The following is a 15,754-nucleotide window of genomic DNA, read 5'->3' on the forward strand; positions in this document are numbered from 1 at the left end:
CGCTTTAAAAGCGTTGTCTTTTTAAAATAAAAAAATCTATTTCCAAAATCATTATTTTTATATTTACAAAGCTATTATTTTTCTTTTACCATATCCAGATTCAAATTTGACATATAATAGCAGTTAATCAGCTTGGCTAATGATTTCAAACTCATACCAAAATAATAGAATTCAGCTACAAAGTAAATATTAATATTTACAAGTGAATTCAGCTACAAAGTAGAATTCAGTTAATGATTTCAAATACTAAATAATTCTATTTCAAAGTAGATAGTGACATTCAAATTTAAAACAAAAAAGAACAAAATAGCTAGTTGGTCTCGAAGGGAACGATCTGCATGCTTACTTCTACTAGATACACTCAAAAAGTATTGCTAGCTTGAGACTGGGACAAAACACCTACCACTGTGTATCTGCCACAGAAAATAATACCATCATTATTATGCAAAAGAAAAACTAAAAACAAAGGTCACAGTTCACACCATACAACAATTAGAAAATCTGGATTAAGGTACATATGAGATAAATCAAAACTTGACAAGGGTCATTAGTGGACCTATGGTGACAACAATTAGTAAGAAATTTGTTGTGGTTCACAAGCCAATTCCTCATAAACAGTATGCAAAGCACAACAACAAAAAAGCACCCACAAACTGTCATGTACACCAAAAATAATATACTAAAATATAGGTGAAAAGTAACAAGATTGAAGTTCTATATCAACTTATAAAAAGTGTAATGATCTACTAATGACAAGCAAAATACATTTGGACAACTCAATCATTTGATAATAAGGGTTATTATCAAGCATTGTTGTATCTGATATTTGATCGGCAAGCTATGTTGTAACAACACAGCTTACATTATACAGTTTCCTAAACTTAACAGTAACAAAAACAAAACCTCAATTAACAAGATGGGATCCAAAATAACCAACCTTGGCATTGCCTTGCTTAAAAAAAGACAAATTTCATATCTTGTCACTGATCCTGTTGTAGTACTGTTGAAGAAACCTTGGGTGCACTAACATCACAGGAGGTCCCAAAACCTTCATGTTGTTGTTGTTGTTGCTATTGTTGGCATTGTCTATGTGCATCTGCCCTACAAAATAGTAAATAAACATGTAGATAAGATATGACGTTCTATGGTTCATGATTCTGTCTGAACTAGGAGTCAACGGACGCTGGGGACGTGGCGCTCCCTGCTGGATCCTTGAGTGCTCCGGCGAACCTGCAACAGAACCGAGCCGAGGGGGTGTCCCGGCGACGGCCCTCCGACGCTCAAGTCAGGCGAGGAAATAGCAAAGAAGTGGCTTCAGAGATCCAGACGCGCGTACCTCCGGTGAAGAAATGGAGGCCTTATATAGAACTATCGAAAGAGCCCAGGCACGTCAATCGAAGCAGTCATCTGCTTTAGACCATACCCAAGTATGGGCCTGTCAGAAGAGCATATATGAGACCATACTGCTACTGTATCCCACCTCTCCCTGATGTGACGGCGGGATCTTCCATCGTGCAATCTCGTGTACGGCCTTATCATCAGACGTGCCTTCTCTGACATCACATATCTCGAGACAAGCGCATAGGCCGCTACCTTTGTACCCTCGCCCTTAGGTCCCAGCCGAGCGGACTCCTGCTCAGCCCTTAGATCCTCCTGCCTTGGCGTCAGAAATGTAAAATACCGGAAAAATAGGGAATATTAATAAGGGATTTTTCCGAAATTTTTGGACATTTTTCGGGAATTTTTCGGAGCTCGTACGGACGAGTTGACGGGGATAAAAACGGGGTCCGGAAAAGCCTGTTTAGGCTACCCCATTTAAGTGAGGAAAAGTTGATTTTTCCCTTTTAAATTCTTTTTCCTTTTCTCTCTTGCCGAACCCGTGCCGCGCCCCTTCTTCTTCCCCACGCGAAATCTCTCTGCCCTAACCGCTGCCGCCCGCGGCGGTTCCTCCTCCTCCTCGCGACAGGAACCCCTCGGCCAGCAGGGGCTCGTCGGAAGGAGGATCAGTCCCGTTGCATCGCGTCGCCGCCACCGGCCGAGTCGACGCCGACCCTTCTTCTCAGCCTAGCGCCGACAGCCGGCCGCCATCGTCTGTGCCTTAGATCGTCGGGAGCCGAGAGCCGCCGTCGCACAGAGCAGTGACGGCCACCAGATCTGTTCCGAGACCCCCTCACTCTCGATCACCCCTGCGCCCAACGCGAGTGCCCTAGCCGGCTCCGATGCCACTGCCAACCACTGCCTTGTTTCGTGCTTGAGCAGCCGGCGATCGCAGGGATCTTCCTCACCAGTCCCGTGCCCTGGGTTTGATTTTTACAGCCGGCCTTGCTTCATTTTTCTCGGAGACAAATCGATTAAGGTAAGGTTAGGTTGTTAATTAGGTTGGTGTTTAGATCTATGATTCCTATGGCTTGATATTTGTTCTTGTTCTGATCAAGGATATTATGGCTTGATACCATATTGATCTGTTCCGTGGGAAGAATTCCAGCAAGGTGTTGTTCTGTGGTTTGTTTTAGGTCCGGCAGCTTTCTAACAGCGGCTACTTTTCTTCGGCAGCAATATTTCTGCTAGGAATCTAGGTAAGGTGTAGGATAACAGATCCTTGTAGTAGATTCTGTGTTGGTTGGACTATTATGATGGTAGATGTGAGTTAAGTTTATATGATGAATTAGGTTTATGTATAGAATTGGATTGGTATTGAATTTAATCCATTGCTTGTTTTGTTACATGGGATCAATTCCATTTCTAAGGAAGGATAAGGTTATTAAATAGGTTTGGAGATTTTTATTTAGCTATATAGCTAAATACATTATCTGTTTGATAACACAGGACTTTGACGCGAGACGGTATCTCGACGTTGGATTGGACATTTCTTATTTGGAGGCGGGTACTTTTGACTTATGTCATTTGATATGCTTAGTAATTAAATTAACATGCTGCATTAATTGTGTTTCTTATCTGTTTTCGGTTAATCACTACCCAAATCTTACATGCTTGATTGATTGATTGATTGGTTTTGCATCTCAGGTATATTTTACCTGTTTATATATGCTTATAGGGGTAGTGATATGCCATGCTTGACCATGTTCAGGACCTAGGTTTTTGTACCTTCTGTGTACCTTGATTTGATATGATTCTTTGACCTAGGGTGCACATTTCTATATATATGGATTAGGTCAGGATGTTTATATGGTTATTGCCATGCATCATTTGCATGATTGCATGCTGTGCGATAGTCCGCTCCATTATTGCTGAGCACATCGCCAGTTACATGGATCTGCACACACCACCACTCATGGGTTAGTGGTCGATTCAGGCTGAGTGTGTTGCAGCAGGGACTCTGTTAGGCACCGTTGGTCCGCTCATGGGTAGTGTGACACAACGTGTTATCCGGCAGGGATTCCTCCCCGTCTTTGAGTACCGGGAGTTGAGAGCATTGCGCTCCCCCATCTATGATTTGGGGTAGGAGGATAGGTGTACTCCGACAGCATCCCGTCCACTCGGTCACTCATCAGGAGTAGTGACGACAGAGTGCACGGTTGTCACAGCCCTACCCACTCGGCCTCACTTTTGTATGAGATGATCGACTGGCGTCAGGGGTGACCAGGACGCATCATTGGCATCATATGCATGATGCATTTATTGTTTGTGTTTGTGGTTGCTGCATTTATATGCTGCATATTGTTTGGATACCTATGTTTGACATGCATACAGGATTCCTATACCACTCGGACTGTTTGACCTTATACTCAGGACCTGGTTAGTACAGCATTCTCCTGTTTACTTCAGATGCATATATATATCTTTCTTATATCAGGAGACTGTACGCATGATTAGTGTTAGGTGTTATTTCTTTACTTTGCATATCAACTGTACCTGCTGAGTGTTGGACTCACCCCTTCAGGTTGATGCTGTCAGGAGGGAGTTCCAGTCGCTAGTCCCCACTGCACGTAGTGCTACTCCGCTGCTGGTTTTTTTTGAGTTGTTTCATTTTAGCTTTTCGCTATCAGACATTATTTTAGTTTTGTTTTGGACTTACATATGGATATTGTATGGAATCTTTCCGTTGGATGAACTTTTCGTATGATTTGGATTTACTCTACTACATGCCTGCCTGAACGGCAGAAGAGGTAAGAAAAAAATCGGATTTGGGCTTTACGAGTGTAGTTGAGTAGGGTTGATTTCGAGTCAGAGTATTATTACTGCGTGGTTGTGTCAGCCAGAGGCTGAATATATATATATAAACTGCGTGGTGATTGATTTTCATTACTGTTATTATTCCAGCCGCCTGTGGCTGAGTATTTAGTGCTTGTAGAAAATTTTGATTGTCCGCCGTACAGGGGAGATGCTGCCGAAATTTTCTCGGACAGGGACTCTTCTGGGGGCGTGACAAGAAACCCAAGCCCATGGATGGGTTATCTATAGCTCCGCTCGGACCATTATCCGTTGGGCCAGCCCTCCATTCTTACCGCCGGATCACTTGCCTTCCCTTCAAGTCTAGTCGAAGGAGGCAGTGAGTCCGACTGACTGGACTATGTGTCCGAGCGGGCGGTCGTCGCCTTTAGGTTGCACAGTATTCCTCTTGACCCTAAGATATTCCATTTCTTCTTCTACCCCAAACAATCCGAGCCGGGCACTTTTATCTTCCAAAGTAGAATAGGCTTTAAATTTTTTGATAACATGCCGACCTCCAACAAACACTGGAAGGAGTTTTTCTTCTTCATCCGACTTCCCGATCGGCCAGCCTTCCGCACCCAATGGCAGACCGCCGTGCAATTTGAGCAAGTTCGTAATCCAATTTAATGTCAGATCAAGCAAGCCAATGATATAACGATCACATGGCAGGTTTCACTATAGTTGTTCGATTATCTCCAGTTAAAATTCCTCTTCGCATCGAGTAAGGACTCTTTACTCTCTTAGTCTTTTTTGTCTAACTGATTTTAATTTCTTTCACTGCAGCTGACGTCATGTGGCGATCCAAGGCTACCGCTCACTTGAAATTGAAGTCTGTAGAAATTGAAGCGGCCACCAAAAAGGAGCTCGCCGAGCGGGGTTTAATCCCTAGCCGCCCGGCAGGTGCAGGAGAGGGAGGGGCACAGTCCGCTCCTGAGACAGAAGCTGCCTCATCCGCTTCGGCGGCGGTTGAGGCGGAAATCGATCCTGTTTCCTCGGCTCCCGCCGAGCTGGGCGTTCCCCAGGTTGGAGATCCGCCTTTGGAGGTTCGGCGGAAACGTCGAAGAGACCCCCGCCTTCACTCAGCCCAAGAGGGGGAACCACAGGCGCCGATCGGCGTAACTTCGCCCGACCGCACGCCGTCACGGATCGGGACCCCTATGGCTTCGCCTGCCGCACAGTCTTCTGGCTCTCCTCCTCGACCTCGCCGCCGCTTACGTCGGTTGGGCGAAACTTCCACCATAGGGGAGTCCTCGCATCAGGCGGCCGCGACTGAAGAAGCGTCGTCCGGCCACCCTACTATCAAGACTACTCTCCGATTCCCATTGGAGGAATATTTGCTGTCTGCCGATCGGCCATCGAGCCCCGTTCACGAAATAACCCTGACTGGTCCGCTCGCCAAGCTCTTCGAGGACGCCCGGATTCAGGTGGCCCTTATGACGCCCAAGCAGCTCGGCGATAACAATATGCAGCAGGCCACTCAGGTAAACCCATCTTCATTCCCGTGTCATGCTATTGTTTGATTCCTGACATTATTATTTCCCTTACAGCGCTGGGCTGAACAAATTGCCACTAGCCGTCGGCTAGCCGAGTTGGAGGGCCTTCTGGAAAAACTCCAAGTGTCGGAAGGTCCCTCTGCCGAGCGGGAGAAACAAGCTCTTGAGGCCGAATAGAAGAAGGCTGCCGACCTGGCTGTTGAGGTAGCTCGGCTAGAGGACTTGGTGAAGAAGCGTGACAAAGAGGTGAAGCGCGCCGGTAGCCGGAAGAGGCAGGCGATCGCTGACCTGGACAGAATGAAAGTAGATGTCCACGCGCTAAATCAGCGATCTAAGGATCTGGAGGCCCAGCTGAACGCCGAACGGGAGGTCCGCTCGGCTGAATGCACAAAGGCTGAAGCAAACTTGAAGGCCCTCCAAGATTCCTTAACTGCTTCCCGGGCGTTGCTCAAAAAATACAAGGAGGGAGAGCCGAGTCGCCTAGCCGTAGCGCGCCAAGAATACATCCGCTCAGAGCGATTTGGCGAAAAGTTTGGTGGCAATGTCTCCTCAACCTTCCTCGAGGCGGTCAAGGTCACCACGGCGTACTTCAAGAAGGGGGGGCATCTTCCTGCTGACCTGAGCATTCCCCCTCCCGAACTGGCGGCCATGATCGACGACATCCCGGACATCTTTTTTAATTTTGAGGATCCGGAGTGATGTGGGTTATTCAAGCACTTTTTGTACTTCCTCCGCTCGGCGGATGTGAAATTTTTGTACGTGCCGTTCGACATAATTTTTCTTCTAATGAAACGATGTCCCTTTTCCTGTCTTCTTACTCATTGTCCATAATATTCTTCTGTTTGCTTAACATTATTGCTTGTAAAATTTTCACCAGTCGTGCTCTTAAGCTTTCTCCCTCACGCGTCCGATCGGCTTGGCTCATTGCATAAAGTGCGAGTAAGCAGACCTACTCGCTCTGCACGTATCCTGCTTGCGTGGAGTCAACAGACGCCGAGTGTCGAAGGACCAACCCCCCTTCGGGCCTGAATGCTTTAATATTTATAGTTTCCGCAGTTTCTTACTCCAATATCCGTTCTTCCGCTTGGTATATTTATAGCCGATCGGCGCGGCTCTCGATTTTTAACGACGGTGCTCGTCGGCTTTCCGCTCGGATTATTTATAGACGCCGGCTCGTCTCTCGATTTTTAACGACGGTGCTCGTCGGCTTTCCGCTCGGATTATTTATAGACGCCGGCTCGTCTCTCGATTTTTAACGACGGTGCTCGTCGGTCCGGATATTTATAGCCGGTCGGCGCGGCTCTCGATTTTTAACGACGGTGCTCGTCGGCTTTCCGCTCGGATTATTTATAGACGTCGGCTCGTCTCTCGATTTTTAACGACGGTGCTCGTCGGCTTTCCGCTCGGATTATTTATAGACGCCGGCTCGTCTCTCGATTTTTAACGACGGTGCTCGTCGGTCCGGATATTTATAGCCGGTCGGCGCGGCTCTCAATTTTTAACGACGGTGCTCGTTGGCTTTCCGCTCGGATTATTTATAGACGCCGGCCCGTCTCTCGATCTTTAACGACGGTGCTCGTCGGCGCGGTTATTTATAGCCGGTCGGCGCGGCTCTCGATCTTTAACGACGGTGCTCGTCGGCTTTCCGCTCGGATTATTTATAGACGCCGGCTCGTCTCTCGATTTTTAACGACGGTGCTCGTCGGCGCGGTTATTTATAGCCGGTCGGCGCGGCTCTCGATCTTTAACGACGGTGCTCGTCGGTCCGGATATTTATAGCCGGTCGGCGCGGCTCTCGATTTTTAACGACGGTGCTCGTCGGATTTCGAGGCTAACTCCTTACCAGGTCAAGCGACCTTGGCCTTCATAACTTATCTCGCGCTTGGACAGTCTTTGTGCCCGTCCGAACAACACGGGTCATTTGCTTGCGAATATAATCGGCTGGGGGGCCTTCGCTATTCGGGCGCTCGGCTCGGATAACCCATATGCCCCTTCCACCCAGCTCGGAGAACGTACTCCTAGCCGAACGGCTCAGGGTCTGCTGCGTCGAGCATTTTGGCTCGGATAATTTACCTCCGTCCGGAAGGTACCGGGTTTTCGATCCTTGAGCGCTTGGCTCGACCCATTTACCTCCAGCCGAGCGGCTCAGGCCTTTGCTCCAGGCAATAACGAACGCTGCTTGTTATACGCAGCCCGGCCGAACGGCCTGGGGTCTTCGGGCCTCGATGATAATGCCTTATATTCGCTCTTTCGACTCTTCATCTCTGCATTTCAAGTATTTAGTCGAAAAATAAAAAACACGGTGATTTACAGTGATACACCTTTCACCCCGCCCGGTAAGGCTGGAGGTGGTTCGCGCTCCAAGGCCTATCTAGCTGCCGTCCGTCCTCGTCTTCCAAATAATACGCGCCCGAGCGGAGCTTTTCGATGATTTTGAAAGGGCCTGCCCATGGAGCTTCAAGCTTGCCGACATCTCCGACCGGCTTGACTTTCTTCCAGACAAGATCGCCGACTTGGAACGATCTGGGAATTACGCGCCGGTTGTAGTTTTGCTTCATCCGCTGACGGTATGCCATCAGCCGAACGGATGCCTTAGCTCGCTCCTCGTCTACCAGATCCAACTCCATGTTTCTCCGATCGGCGTTGCCTTCATCGTACAATTGGACCCGGGTAGACTCGACGCCGACTTCCACCGGAATGACTGCCTCACCGCCATACACCAAATGGAACGGTGTGGCGCCCGTCCCTTCCTTCAGCGTCGTTCGGATGGCCCACAAGACGCTCGGCACTTCATCCGGCCAACTCCCTCCCAAATGGTCGAGCCGAGCGCGCAGAATACGAAGGATTTCCCGGTTGGCGACTTCGGCTTGACCGTTGCTCTGAGGATAGGCCACGGACGTGAAATGTTGCTCAATGCCGTAGCTTTTGCACCAATTCTCTAACATCTTCCCTGTGAACTGCCGCCCGTTGTCGGACACTAGTCGGCGAGGGATGCCGAACCGACAAATGATGTGTTGCCAGATGAATTTTTTAACCATTTGTTCAGTGATCTTTGCCAGCGGCTCGGCCTCCACCCACTTGGAGAAATAGTCCACCGCCACTAGTAAAAATTTCCTCTGCCCGGTCGCCATCGGAAATGGACCCACAATATCCATTCCCCATTGATCAAACGGGCAGGAAATGGTTGATGCCTTCATCTCCTCTGCCGGTCGGTGGGAGAAGTTGTGATACTTCTGGCATGAAAGGCATGTAGATACTGTCCGAGCGGCATCTGTTTGTAAAGTTGGCCAAAAGTATCCGGCCAAGAGGATCTTCTTGGCCAATGAGCGTCCGCCCGGATGACCCCCGCATGATCCTTGATGTACTTCCTGGAGGATGTAAGCTGAGTCCTCCGAGCTTACACATTTCAGCAAAGGGCGCGAGAAAGCTTTCTTGTAAAGCTGATCTCCGATGAGTGTAAACCGACCGGCTCTTCTTCTGAGGAGCCGGGCTGCATATTCATCGGATGGTGTGGTGCCCGAACGGAGGAATTCTATAATAGGTGTCCTCCAATCACTTGGAAATGCGAGGCCTTGCATCCGGTCGACATGCGCCACCAGCAGCGTTTTTTCAATTGGTTGCTGAATGGCGACCGGCGTTATTGAGCTCGCGAGTTTGGCTAACTCATCGGCCGCCTGGTTCTCCGTTCGTGGGATCTTCTGAATAAGCACCTCTCGGAAAGTAGCTTTGAGTTTTTCAAAGGCTTCAGCGTAGAGTTTGAGCCGAACACAGTTGATTTCAAAGGTGCCGGAGAGTTGCTGAGCGGCCAACTGTGAATCAGAATAGAGTGTCACCCGACTTGCTCCCACATGCCGTGCTGCCTGCAGTCCGGCTAGGAGGGCCTCATACTCTGCTTCATTGTTAGTAGCTTTGTAATCTAGCCGGACGGATAGGTGCATCTTTTCTTCCTGAGGTGAGAGTAATAATATTCCGATCCCACTTCCGAGCCGAGTGGAGGATCCATCCACATATATTCTCCACATAGCTTCCGGCTCTGGCCTTTGCACTTCGGTCACAAAATCAGCCAAGGATTGGGCTTTAATCGCCGAGCGGGGCTGATATTGGATGTCAAATTCACTTAATTCTGTCGTCCACTTGATAAGCCGTCCGGACGCTTCTGGATTCAACAGCACTCTTCCAAGTGGACTGTTCGTCCGGACAATAATGGTATGAGCCAAGAAATACGGTCGAAGGCGTCGAGCGGCTAGAACCAAAGCAAATGCCAACTTCTCGAGCCCAGTGTAACGAGATTCAGCATCTTTTAAAATGTGGCTTAGAAAATACACCGGCTGTTCTTCGACGTTCGCCCTCACAAGTGCTGAGCCTACGGCATGCTCAGTTGACGACAGATACATATAAAGTGACTCACGCCCGACCGGCTTGGCTAACACTGGCAGAGAATTAAGATATGTTTTCAACTCTTCAAATGCTCGGTCACATTCTTCATCCCACTGGAGCTTAGTGGCCTTGCGCAGGATCTTGAAGAATGGCAGGCTCCGGTCGGTGGTTCTGGAGATGAATCTAGATAGAGCAGTTATTCGACCGGTCAACCTTTGCACTTCTCTTGTATTTCTTGGGGGCGGCATGTCTTGCAGTGCTTTAACCTTGCTGGGATTTGCCTCGATTCCCCGCTCGGTCACTATGTACCCCAAGAAACGCCCTCCTTTGGCTCCGAACAGGCACTTTTGGGGATTTAGCTTGACTCCATATTTGCGCAGCGTTCGGAAGGTTTCTTCCATATCCTTGAAAAGATCGGCCGCTCGGACGGATTTGATAAGAATGTCGTCCACATAAACTTCCAGATTCCGCCCGATCTGCTCCTTGAACACCTTGTTCATCAAGCGTTGATAGGTGACCCCGGCATTCTTCAATCCGAACGGCATCACATTGTAGCAATATGTTACGAAGCTTACTTTTTCTTGATCTTCCCGGGCGAGCGGCACTTGATGATATCCTTGGTAAGCGTCAAGCATGCAAATTAGTTCGCAGCCAGCCGTGGAGTCCACCAGCTGATCTATCCGGGGCAGAGGATAAAAATCCTTGGGGCACGCCTTGTTTAAATCTCGAAAGTCGATGCAGACCCTCCACTTGCCGCCCGGCTTGGAGACCAAGACTACGTTGGCCAGCCAGCTCGGGAACTGCACCTCGCGTATGTGGCCGGCCTTCAGAAGTTTTTCCACCTCCGCCCGGATAATGGCATTCTGCTCGGCGCTGAAGTCCCTTTTTCTCTGCTTCACTGGCCGAGCGTCCGGTCGGACATGCAATTCATGCTGCGCTAGGCTTGGGGAAATTCCAGGTAATTCATGTGTCGACCAGACGAAGACATCATGATTTCGTTGGAGGCATTGAATCAGCTTCTCCTTCTGTTCTTTCTCCAGATCAGAGGCGATAAAAGTCGTGGCTTCCGATCGGGTCGGATGGATCTGGACTTCCTCCTTTTCATCATAAATTAAAGCAGGAGGTTTCTCGGTTATGGCGTGTACCTCAATTCGGGGCGCCTTCCGAGCGGCTCGGATCATCTCTATATAGCACCGCCGAGCTGCTAGCTGATCTCCCCGCACTTCTCCTACTTTGTCCTCCACGGGGAACTTTATCTTCTGGTGGAAGGTTGAGACAACCGCTCGGAATTCGCCGAGCGCCGGTCGTCCCAAAATGACGTTGTAGGATGAGGGAGAGTCGACCACCACGAAGTTTATTGTCCTTGTCCTTCTGAGCGGCTCTTCTCCCAGCGAGGTGGCTAGCCGGATTTGTCCGACCGGCTGAACTTCGTTGCCCGTAAACCCGTAGAGCGGGGTCGTCATGGGCAGCAGCTCGGCTCGAACGCCTTCTTGAATATGATGTTGACCGAGCTCCCTGTGTCAACAAATATGCGGTGAATAGTGTAATTTGCTATTACCGCTTTAATGAGCAGCGCGTCGTCATGGGGCACTTCTACTCCTTCTAAATCTCCGGGCCCGAAAGTAATTTCCGGTCCACTGGCCCGCTCTTGGCTACAGCCGACCGTGTGGATCTGCAGCTGCCGAACGCCCGCCTTTCTGGCTCGGTTGGAGTCTCCTCCGGTCGGCCCTCCAGCAATAACGCTGATCTCGCCCCGGGAAGCATTGCTCCTGTTTTCCTCCTCCCGAGCGGACGGTCGAGACCGTTCTCTGGACGCCCGGCGATTCTCCCGTCTTGGGGATCGGTGCCGATCGGGCGTCTGGTGATGTCGCCTCTCGGTGCGGGTCCGGTCAGCTTCATAGGTCCTTTGTCTTCTGTCGATGGGAGGAGACCGTCGTTCGGCTCTCCTGGGCATGGGATTAGTCACGAAGGGAAGACTTCGACAATCCCTCGTGTTGTGCGTATCCGACTGGTGGAAGGAGCAGAACAGAGGGGTCCACTTCTTCTTCGGTTTGGGCCGAGCGGCAGCCACTTCTTGTACGTGCGATCTGACGAATCGCCTTGACCCTCGGTCCTCGGGTGGCCGGCGGTGTCTTCCGCTCGGCATGAGCAGTCGCTGAGTTTCCTTTTTCCGAGCGGCTTGCGCTTCTTCCACATTTATATATTCGTTGGCCCGATGCAACATGTGATCATAATCTCGGGGCGGCTTTCGGATGAGCGATCGGAAGAAGTCACCATCTACCAGGCCTTGTGTGAAGGCGTTCATCATCGTCTCCGATGTGGCCGTTGGGATGTCCATTGCCACTTGGTTGAATCGTTGGATGTAAGCCCGAAGCGATTCCTTTGGATCTTGCTTGATGGCGAACAGGCTGACACTTGTCTTCTGATAACGCCGACTGCTAGCAAAGTGGTGGAGGAAGGCCGTTCGGAAATCCTTGAAGCTTGTGATAGATCCGTTCGGCAACCTCCGGAACCACCGTTGAGCCGATCCCGAGAGTGTGGTAAGAAAGACGCGGCATTTCACTCCATCGGTGTATTGATGGAGCGTGGCCGTGTTATCAAACTTACCCAGATGATCCTCCGGGTCCGTTGTTCCGTTGTACTCGCCGATCGTCGGAGGCACGTAGTGCTTGGGCAGAGGGTCTCGCAGAATAGCCTCCGAAAATTGGCGATTGGCCCGCTCGGGAGATGAATCCGCCCGGGGAGCCTTACCTTTTCTGTCATCCCGCCTTGGTATTTCGTCCGAAGAAGAACCTCTATCTCTTCGAGCTGGTGCGGCTTCAGGGGTGCGAAATAAGGCCCGGTGAAAGGCGACGGTAGCTGGAGGTGCTTCCGCTCGGCCACCAGACGCAGATGTCGCTTGTTGCTCCTGTCGTTCGGCTGCCTCTTTCTGTTTCTGCTCCACAAGTTTGGCGGCCCTCATCTCGACCAGAGCGTCCAACTCTTCTTGTGAGAGTGCCACATTGTGTATCCTTCCAGCCTCGTCCATTGTCTCTGTTCGGATGCAGGTGCGTTCCCACAGACGGCGCCAAATTGATCCTGTCCGAACCAGGGGTCAACGAACGCTGGGGATGTGGCGCTCCCTGCTGGATCCTTGAGTACTCCGGCGACGGCGACGGCCCTCCGACGCTCAAGTCAGGCGAGGAAATAGACGAAGTGGCTTCAGAGATCCAGACGCGCGTACCTCCGGTGAAGAAATGGAGGCCTTATATAGAACTATCGAAAGAGCCCAGGCACGTCAATCGAAGCAGTCATCTGCTTTAGACCATACCCAAGTATGGGCCTGTCAGAAGAGCATATATGAGACCATACTGCTACTGTATCCACCTCTCCCTGATGTGACGGCGGGATCTTCCATCGTGCAATCTCGTGTACGGCCTTATCATCAGACGTGCCTTCTCTGACATCACATATCTCGAGACAAGCGCATAGGCCGCTCGACTACCTTTGTACCCTCGCCCTTATCTTGGCCGAGCGGACCACCCGCTCGGCCCTTAGGTCCCAGCCGAGCGGACTCCTGCTCGGCCCTTAGATCCTCCTGCCTTGGCGTCAGAAACCCAAGCCCATGGATGGGTTATCTATAGCTCCGCTCGGACCATTATCCGTTGGGCCAGCCCTCCATTCTTACCGCCGGATCAGTTCACACACATATATACACAGGAAAAGAAAATTAAATAAAAGTGCAGGGAGGTGTAAGAAAGCAAAAGTATATAGGATACATTTATGCAAACTTGGACATTTCCTTCTCTTGGCGTAATTGTTCTCTTTTCTGCCTATCATCACGTCTTCTTCCATGTATTTCTCTCATATCTTTGAATCTTTGTAGATTTTAGAAAGAATAAGAGCCACATTGACATGTTGTAGGGACTATCATTATTCTAATAAGGTTACAGATGAGGTTATCAATTTAGTTACAACCATGAAACTGAGATCCATTTAAGAAACTTTTTTAATGACAATGGAAAGGAATACCAAAAAAATATACTTGTTTCTTGGAGTTTGGCACAATAAAAAAATTTAGTGAACATTGATGTGAACTACCATAGATAATTTTACTAATAAAATTGACATTAAAAGATGCATGTCACATACCCTCCAATCCTGAGGAAGATGCATGTCACATACCCTCCAACCCTCAGTAAGTGCTGAAGAAAATAAACAGTTCATTAGAAATCTTATTTACTTTTAGGAATATTGACATTAAAAGAAAATAAAAATATAGACAAAACACAACACTTAACGACAACAAATAATTCATTAAAAAATCACTTAAAAAAATCTTGTTTACTTTAGCTAAAACAAGATAATGAACTTATATATAGGCAACAAATAATGACCTTTAGCTAAAACAGATTCCTTGAAGAGTTGTTCAAAGTGAGGCTTGCAATACAAAACACCTTCCATTAAAGAAACAAAAGATGAAACAAATAAAAGATGTAGAAAAACTCTTCTGAATGCTAAATCATTATTTATGCAATTACCAACTGCTTTCCAAACAATGATTGAAATTTCTCATAACATGATTTAACTTATTTAACTGACAATGGTTAATTATCATACCTAGCAATATTCTATCAGAATTAATATTGCTCTCACTTGAATAGTAATATTGCTCACTATATGCTATCAAGCAATGAATCATTCTAGATTTACTCAATCTTGATATATATTTTGTTGAGGATACTACCTAAAGCAATTTAGTGCTACTAAGTTTCCAACCCAAAGAAAGACTGTAGACAAAATTGTATTTTTTTTAACAATAAATTTATAAAGGAGTCAACTATTGGATTGCATAACATGAGTGACAAGATATGAAGACAAAATTTCTACTTTTATCATGATCCAAAAATAGAATATTTATTTACTCTACAGAACTAGCTCGAATATCAAATCTACAACATTGATCATTTACTAGGAATCTCGACGTTCCAAGTTATTTGGAACGCATCAGACGAACACATCTTACTTAAACTCGCTACTTCCAATGAAAAGAGATGATTACAAACAAAGTAAAGTTCAAATAACAACATAAAATTCCAAAAGGGAGAACATAGATAGAGGCGAACGACGATACCGTGAGGGTTCCTTTGCAGTTATTGCACTTGAAACAGGACTTATGGAAAATGATTTCGTCCGTAGTGAGTTGATCCATGAGGTAGACAGGTAACTCCATTTTACCAACACAAGTTATTTGCCGCGCATAACTCAATGCGATGGAGTGACCAAAAATTCAAATAGAAAAGAAAAGAAATTGTAATATCCAAATGAATTATCTTTCCAGCAACAAAATTGGGCAGCTATATTCCAATGTGTAAGTTGGCATCAAAAAGAGGAAGATCACCTCAGATTTTTAAGCGGCGGAGGCTAGGTCGTAGGCGCTGTGGAGGAGTGGCAAAGGAAGCTAGGTCGCTGGTGGCACGAAGGAGTGGCAGAGGAGGCTAGGTCCCGGGAGGTGTGGAGATGTGGTGGAGGAGGTTAGGTGCGAGCGGTGGGTTTTGGAGGCTAGGTTTTTCATGGAGATGAGTTTCGGTGGAGATGAGTTTTCATGGAGATGAGTTTGGGGAGGAGCTAGGGTTTCACTATGGGTTTCGGCGGTGGAGCTAGGGTCGTGGAGATGAGTTTCGCCGGTGGGTTAGGCAGAGGGAAAAATCACTGTGGGTTTCGGCGGTGGA

General features: G+C 48.3%; 1 long non-coding RNA gene across 1 annotated transcript; it reads right to left on the bottom strand.

Annotated features, from left to right (window-relative positions):
- Positions 1–1,084: 1,084 nt before the first annotated feature.
- On the bottom strand, positions 1,085–14,223 carry LOC121987537. The gene is made up of 3 exons (XR_006113648.1): positions 14,175–14,223; positions 13,802–13,900; positions 1,085–1,101 (listed from the first exon to the last, which is right to left on the bottom strand). It is a non-coding gene; the product is annotated as an uncharacterized LOC121987537 (long non-coding RNA).
- Between the last annotated feature and the right edge of the window lie 1,531 nt (positions 14,224–15,754).

The sequence above is a fragment of the Zingiber officinale genome, chromosome 5B, assembly GCF_018446385.1.
Source record: "Zingiber officinale cultivar Zhangliang chromosome 5B, Zo_v1.1, whole genome shotgun sequence".
NCBI lineage: Eukaryota > Viridiplantae > Streptophyta > Magnoliopsida > Zingiberales > Zingiberaceae > Zingiber > Zingiber officinale.